The 7,320-nt window shown below is 32.5% G+C and overlaps 1 non-coding gene across 1 annotated transcript; it reads left to right on the top strand.

The window, feature by feature from the left end:
- Nucleotides 1-4,611: 4,611 nt before the first annotated feature.
- LOC133853077 (small nucleolar RNA R71) lies at nucleotides 4,612-4,718 on the top strand. Its single transcript, XR_009896201.1, has one exon. It is a non-coding gene; the product is annotated as a small nucleolar RNA R71 (small nucleolar RNA).
- The last annotated feature ends 2,602 nt before the right edge of the window (nucleotides 4,719-7,320 follow it).

Here is a 7,320-nt window from a genome sequence, read left to right as displayed (position 1 = left end):
GCAAATAAAATATATAACGGAAATAAAAATTAAAAGAAATCGTTAAGGCATTGGGGTTTTACTTTTAACAAAATTATAATATTTATTTCGCAACTCATGTGATAATCGAAAAATAGATCAGTGAATATTAAGAGAAAATATCATCAAAAGATTAATCTTAAAATTGATTGATTTTATTATGCAAAATTGGTTATTTGATTCGCAGGGAATTCAAAGCATTCATTGTACCCGTAGTTAACAATGAATCAAGGAATTTTGCAGAATAAAAACCTTTTTTGAAGAATAAATTATGCAATCAATTAAAAACACAATACGTTAAAAATCATAAAAGAGTTGGAAAATAAATATTACAATCTTATTAAAAGTTTCACCCCTAGCCTCAGCTAGAGATTTAGCTAGACATGATTACGTAAATAAATTTCATCATTAAAATCCTCAATATCATGCTAGCAAAATAAAATAACTAAGAAGAAAATAAAAACAAATCTTGAACCGTCGCTACTGTCTTCTTCGATCTGAAGCTGAACGTCTTCTTCTCTTTTTCTGCAATTTTCGGATCTTCTGTTTGTTGCCGTGTTGATTCTCTTACAGAGATAAGAGTCATTCTTCTTTTGGGATTCGTACAACTATAAGAATCTCAGTCTTTTATTTGTTCCATGTCTCTCTCTTACACTTGAAATAAAACTCTGCTTCTTTTTATAAGAGCTAAAGACACATTTTTCTTATTGGTTTTGTCATGTAGTAGTATTAGAATGTTTCCCCACTTCGTGGGTCTAACAGTTTGGTTTCAACTCATGTATTACACATTGGACTCTATCTTGAGCATAAGATAGACTTCTACTTTTGACCCATCTCTTGGCTTTTAGTCTTTGCTTTCTTTTGTGATTCCTGCAAAGCACAAACTCTTGCATTAATATATCATTTAAGCTCAAGATTAATAATTAAACAATATTCTACAATTAAATGTAAAATGCAAGAATTAAATCATAAGAAAGTATGGCAATACTTATTTTAATAGGAAAAATAAGCACTTTTAAGCTATTATCATACCCCCCCAGCTAGCCTATTGCTAGTCCTTAGCAATTCAAGCGACTTAAAACACAAACTAAAATGGACTCAAGAAAAGATTTTTTTTATTTAAATGTAGAAAACAAATAACTAAAAATAAAAGTTCTAACTACACCACTTTCGCTGGCATTCTCGATTGCATTTAGCGAATGCAACAAGCCTTTAAACCCCTAGGTGTCCCTAGTCGACGAATTATAGTCTCGTGAGGGCTTACCAGAAGTGATACCTACAAACGCTATGTTATTTCCAACAACCTGCTCAGTCTTGACTTCAAAATAAATAAATGCCAATCTATGTTATCTGTGAGAGTGGAGTAGCACAAACTGTTCTTATTCATTAACAAACTTAGAATCACAAACTCCACTTTCACAAGTTTAGGACATCCAAAATAGGTCACATCACCTATAATTGGCTATTGAAACGCTACAAGTCCCCTTTGGTGTAAAGTGAACTATCATACAATCATGAGTCTTCAAAGTAGTTCCTATATACATAATTCAATACCCAAAATTCATTGGAATCTCCATTAGATGAAACAACCAAGGCAGAAATTAAGATCATTTTTTCCTATTTCTTTCTTTCTTTCTTCTTCTTCTTCTTCTTTTTTTTTTTTTTTTTTTTTTTTTTTTTTTTTTTTTTTTTTTTAACCATGTGTGGACTATGCAATGCTTAGTTCCCTTAAGTTTTCTAATTGAGCCATGTATCGAGCTTTAGATCAATGATTCTCAAGCCAGAGGGCTTTAAGGCATTAGGTGTAGAAACATCCCTATGGGTTTACTAACTCAAGTCAAAAAGACTACAAAGCTAAACTAGCCACAACATGACATCAACTACTCCAAACTTCTTACCTTTTGACGCTAACACTCTTTGCTTATTAAGGCAAGGGGCCTGGTTACACAGTAAAAAACTCAAAGTGGTCAATAACTTTTTTTTTTTTAATATATATATATAATACTAATTTCATACCAAGGTCACTTATCCAATGAATCAACCAAATAAACTTAAGATATAAAAAAAATGCATATTTGGTTTCACATTTCATACCCCACGACTAAATGCTAGTGTGCTTGTGCTAAGTTCAAAGTGAAATGAGTAAAGTATTCAGTAGCTAAAAATAAGCCGCAAAATTCAGATTTCCTAGTCCTGTGATCATGTATGCATGAATTTAAGCTTGCCAATGAGCTTCGAATCAAAATTAAGGTTCCACAACACTCTAAAAAATGACTAACTTAGGTATTTGAGTTCAACATAACCGTTGAAGAAGTCAAGACATCATTGCAAATTTTTATTTATTTTTTAATATTTTTATTTTTATTTTCAATCACTATCAACTCCTCCCCCCAGCCTAAAACTTATATTGTCTTTAATGTAAAAAAAGGAAGCAAAAAGTATGGGTTAAGAAGAATACATTGAGTTGATGACAACTAAAGACACTTTATTATCTGCAAAATGGGTTAGAAAAAAAAAAGAAAAAAGAAAAAAAGCAAAAGCAAAGACAAAAATAAAAACAAAAACAAAAACACAACCTAAACTAGCACTACTACAACAGTTGCCAATCACATATAGGTGTTTGGCAAATCTTGATAAACAGGATCCACCAGATCAAAAGACTCATCCTTAAACCCAAAATCTTCAAAAAATAGTTTTTAAATATTTTTCTTTAAAAGCATTGCCATTTTTTGGTTTTTCAATTTTTGGTGTTTTAAAATTAGATGGATGAGTTTTAATGGGATTATACAAGTCCTCAAAACATGGGTTTCATCCATTAGTGTCCATCACTTGATTAGCATCGAAAATATCATTAGCCATGTCCAATTCTATATCATCACTATTGGGATTTAGTAAACATGCCTCTATAGGATTAGAAATCATAGAATGAGCAAATTTACTTTCCACCAAATTTTGGATCATGTCTACCTCAACAATTTCCTTATCATCATCAATGGCAGGTTGCTTATAAATGTTGAAAATGTTCAACTCATCGGTCATATTTCCAAATGTAAGCTTCATGATTCCATTCCTGCAATTAATCAAAGCATTAGAAGTAGCTAAAAATGGTCGTCCTAAAATGACAGGAATGTCAATGTTAGATGGTGCATCAGGCTTTATATCTAAAACAATGAAATATACAGTAAAGTAAAATTTATCCACTTGAACTAAAACATCTTCTACTATCCCTCTCAGTATAACAACAAATCGGTCGGCAAGTTGTAAAACAACTTTGGTGGGTTTTAATTCACCAAGACCTAACTGCTCATAAACTGAGTATGGTAGTAAATTGACACCAAATCCTAAATCAATCAATGTTTTATCAATCTTAGAATCACCAATGATGCATGTGATAGTGGGTGATTGGTGATTCAAGGTTTTTATGCTTGAAAGGGATTTTCTGCTGAATTATCGAACTTACTTGCTTTGTCAAAAATGCATTCTTTTGCACAAAAAACTTTCGCTTTACAGTGCAAAGATTTTTCAGAAATTTTGCATATGATGGAATTTGTTTGATGGCATATAACAAAGGGATATTTATCTTTACCTGTTTGAACACTTCCAAAACATCTTGATTTGTTGTCCCCTTTTTAGGTCCAAGCAACTTTTAGGGGAATGGGGCAACAGGCTTATACACTCTTTCCTCAACATCCTCAACTTTACTAGGCTTGTCATCATCCTTGGTTTCTAAATTTCCTTTGGGTCCTAAAACCTTTGTTGCGATTTCTTTGTTAACCTCCTTTCCACTCCTAAGGATAGTGACAAACTTAGCATGTTCCACTTGAGTATTTTGGACTTCATGTACCCTATACTGAGGGTTAGGTTCAGGTTGAGATGGAAACTTTCCTTTTTCTTGAATGCACATAAATGAGGTGAACTTAGGGAGAGTGTTTTTTATGTCATCAATGGCTTGTGATGTTCGACTATTGAAGATGTCTTGCCCTTCCATAAATGTTTGCAACGAAGCCTCCAGTGTCCTCTTATGTAGGGGAACATAAGGAACAAAGTTAGAGACCTCTTGAGGTGGTGGTGGTGCATTATTCTCCTGTCTCCAACTAAAATTGGGGTGATTCCTTCACCCCGGGTTGTATGTCTCAGAGTACGGAGAATTAAAAGGCTTTTTGTAAGTGTTTATGGCATTTGCTTGCTAAATCAATACTTCTTTAAAAGTTGGTATAGTTGGACACTCATGTATTGTGTGTCCAATGACTTCACAAATGCTACACACTTCCCCTTTTTGCACATATTTGATTTCATTATCTTTCCTTAATTTCATGGTTTCTGGCCAAACTTGAAATTCTAGCATATAAGTCATCCATTTCCCTAAGGTGATACATACCCCCACTAGATGTAGTGGTAGGAGGCTTGGTTTTACTAGAACTTTCAGGGGTAATGGTGTCCCAAGATTGAGCATTTTCAGCTAGGTGGTCAAAGTATTCTCAAGCCTCATTAGGATCTTTGTTTAAAAATTCACCATTGCACATCATTTCAACGAATTGGCGCATTTGGGGCATCAAACCCTCATAGAAAAAATTAATGGTGCGCCAAATTTCATAGCCATGATGTGGGCAAGAGTTTAACAAATCTTTAAAACGTTCCCAACATTGATAAAATGTCTCATTTTCCTTTTGAACAAAATTCATGATTTGTCTTTTAAGAGCATTTGTCTTATGAATAGGAAAAAACTTTTTGAAAAATTCAGTTTGCATCTCTTACCATGTGCCTATTGTCCTAGGTTTCAAAGCATTAAGCCAAGTCTTAGCTTTATCTTTTAGAGGGAAAGAAAACAATTTAAGCTTAATTAATTCTTCACTACAAGTTTGGTCATGAAAAGTGAAACATACTTCCTCAAATTCTTTTATGTGCAAATAAGAATTCTCAAACTCAATACCATGGAATTTAGAAAGTAATGGAATCGTACCTGGTTTGAAATTAAAATTATTACCTTGGTGAGGAAAAATAATGCATAAAGGGGTACTGCTGCGAGGGGGTTGCAAATATTCACGCAATGACTGCATTGGTGGATCATTATGATTCAAATTCTCATTCTCCCCATGATTACTACCATCATTTGCCATCGTACCAAGTGTGTGAGAATGTACTGAAGACTCAAACAAATTTTCTAAACACACTTCAAACTCTATTTTTATCAAACGACCACTCTGATCACGATACTAAGCATTCATACACTAATAAACACACACAAAAAAAAAAGAAAAAGAAAATAAAAGATGGAACGAGTTTACCGGATACGTGATGAATCGCAAATTGAAGCAAACCTCGTTAAAACAGTCCGGTGCTCTTTCTCAACGTCGAAATTCCCAACAACGGCGCAAAAAACTTGTTGACAACTTAAGTGTGCGAACCAAGTGTAGGTGTCATGAAGTAGTAATTCTTGGAAGTCCGAGTGTCGAACCACAGGGATTTGGGAAACAAAGGACACTAAAAAAAATAAAATTAAGAAAAATCTATGACATATGATTTAGTTGAATGATGCAAATAAAATATATAACGAAAATAACAATTAAAAGAAATCGTTAAGGCATTGGGGTTTTACTTTTAACAAAATTATAATATTTATTTCGCAACTCATGTGACAATCGAAAAATAGATCAATGAATACCAAGAAAAAATATCATCAAAAGATTAATCTTAAAATTGATTGATTTTATTACACAAAATTGGTTATTTGATTCACAGGGAATTCAAAGCATTCACTGTACCCGTAGTTAACAATGAACTAAGGAATTTTGTAGAATAAAAACATTTTTCTAAGAATAAATCATGCAATTAATTAAAACGATCATACATTAAAAACCATAAAAGAATTGGAAAATAAATACTACAATCTTATTAAAAGTTTCACCCCTAGCCTCAGCTAGAGATTTAGCTCGACATGATTACGTAAATAAATTTCATCATTAAAATCCTAAACATCATGCTAGCAAAATAAAATAACTAAGAAGAAAATTAAAACAAATCTTGAACCGTCGCCACTGTCTTCTTCGATCTGGACTTGAACGTCTTCTTCTCTTTTTCTTCAATTTTCGGATCTCCTGTTTGTTTCCGTGTTTGCTTCTCTTATAGAGATGAGAGTCATTCTTTTTTTGGGATGCGTACAACAATAAGAATTCCAATCTTCTATTTGTTCCATGTCTCTCTCTTACACTTGAAATAAAATTGTGCTTCTTTTTATAAGAGCCAAAGACACATTTTTCTTGGTTTTGTCATGTAGTAGTATTAGAATATTTCCCCAATTTGTGGGTCTAACAATTTGGTTTCAACTCTTGTATTACATATTGGACTCTTTCTTGGGCATAAGATAGACTTCTACTTTTGACCCACCTCTTGGCTTTTACTCTTTGCTCTTTTTTTTTTTTTTTTTTTTTTTTTTTGTGATTCCTACAAAGCACAAACCCTTGCATTAATACATCATTGAAGCTCAAGATTAATAATTAAACAAGATTCCACAATTAAATGTAAAATGCAAGAATTAAATCATAATAAAGTATGTCAATACTTATCTTAATAGGAAAAATAAGCATTTTTAAGCTATTATCAATTGTGTAAGACTAGAGGATCTCAAAACTCATGCTAAAAGGTTTTGTTTTCAATATTCCAATCCATTTATTCATGAAAAAGAGTTATACTTGTTTATGAGTTTTCTTGCTTTCTTGAGTAAAACCAATGTTCTTGAAAGGGAATAATGTGTTTTGCAATGGTTCCATTTGACATGATATGTGTTTACTCATTAGAGTTACCTTATAGGGTATGCCAGAGAGCACTGCTCATTTCATACTTTTGGTAGTGTAAAACATCTTTCCATTATAGTTAAATCTTTACATGGAATAGATCGGTGTGAAACTAAGATACCTTATCATTGTGGCTTAACTAGGGTGTTCATGTATTGTGTATGTTTATTAGGATATTTTATAGAGTAGTAAGCTAGGGGGCATCAATCCCCCACACTTTTGGTAGTATAATTGCTTTTTTATTGTAATTTAAATCTTTACGTGGTAAATGTTTGATGTGAAACTAAGTGTTTTATCATTACGTTTTAACTAAAGTATTTTCATGTCGAGGTCGTTGTAATAGTTGACGCCCATTACGCGCTCATATCATACATGTTAGGAGGATCCATATAGACTTTAAGCATTCCATTGGTTGAAGATTTGATAAGATCATTACCCTAAGTTTTCTTTTAAGTTTGTTTTTATTTTCCGCTTTCATTTTATCACTTTACTCGTTGTAGCTTCAATTCTA

Source organism: Alnus glutinosa, chromosome 12, assembly GCF_958979055.1.
Source record: "Alnus glutinosa chromosome 12, dhAlnGlut1.1, whole genome shotgun sequence".
NCBI lineage: Eukaryota > Viridiplantae > Streptophyta > Magnoliopsida > Fagales > Betulaceae > Alnus > Alnus glutinosa.
The sequence above is the reverse complement of the archived record's forward strand: the minus strand, read 5'-3'. Positions and strand labels throughout refer to the sequence as shown.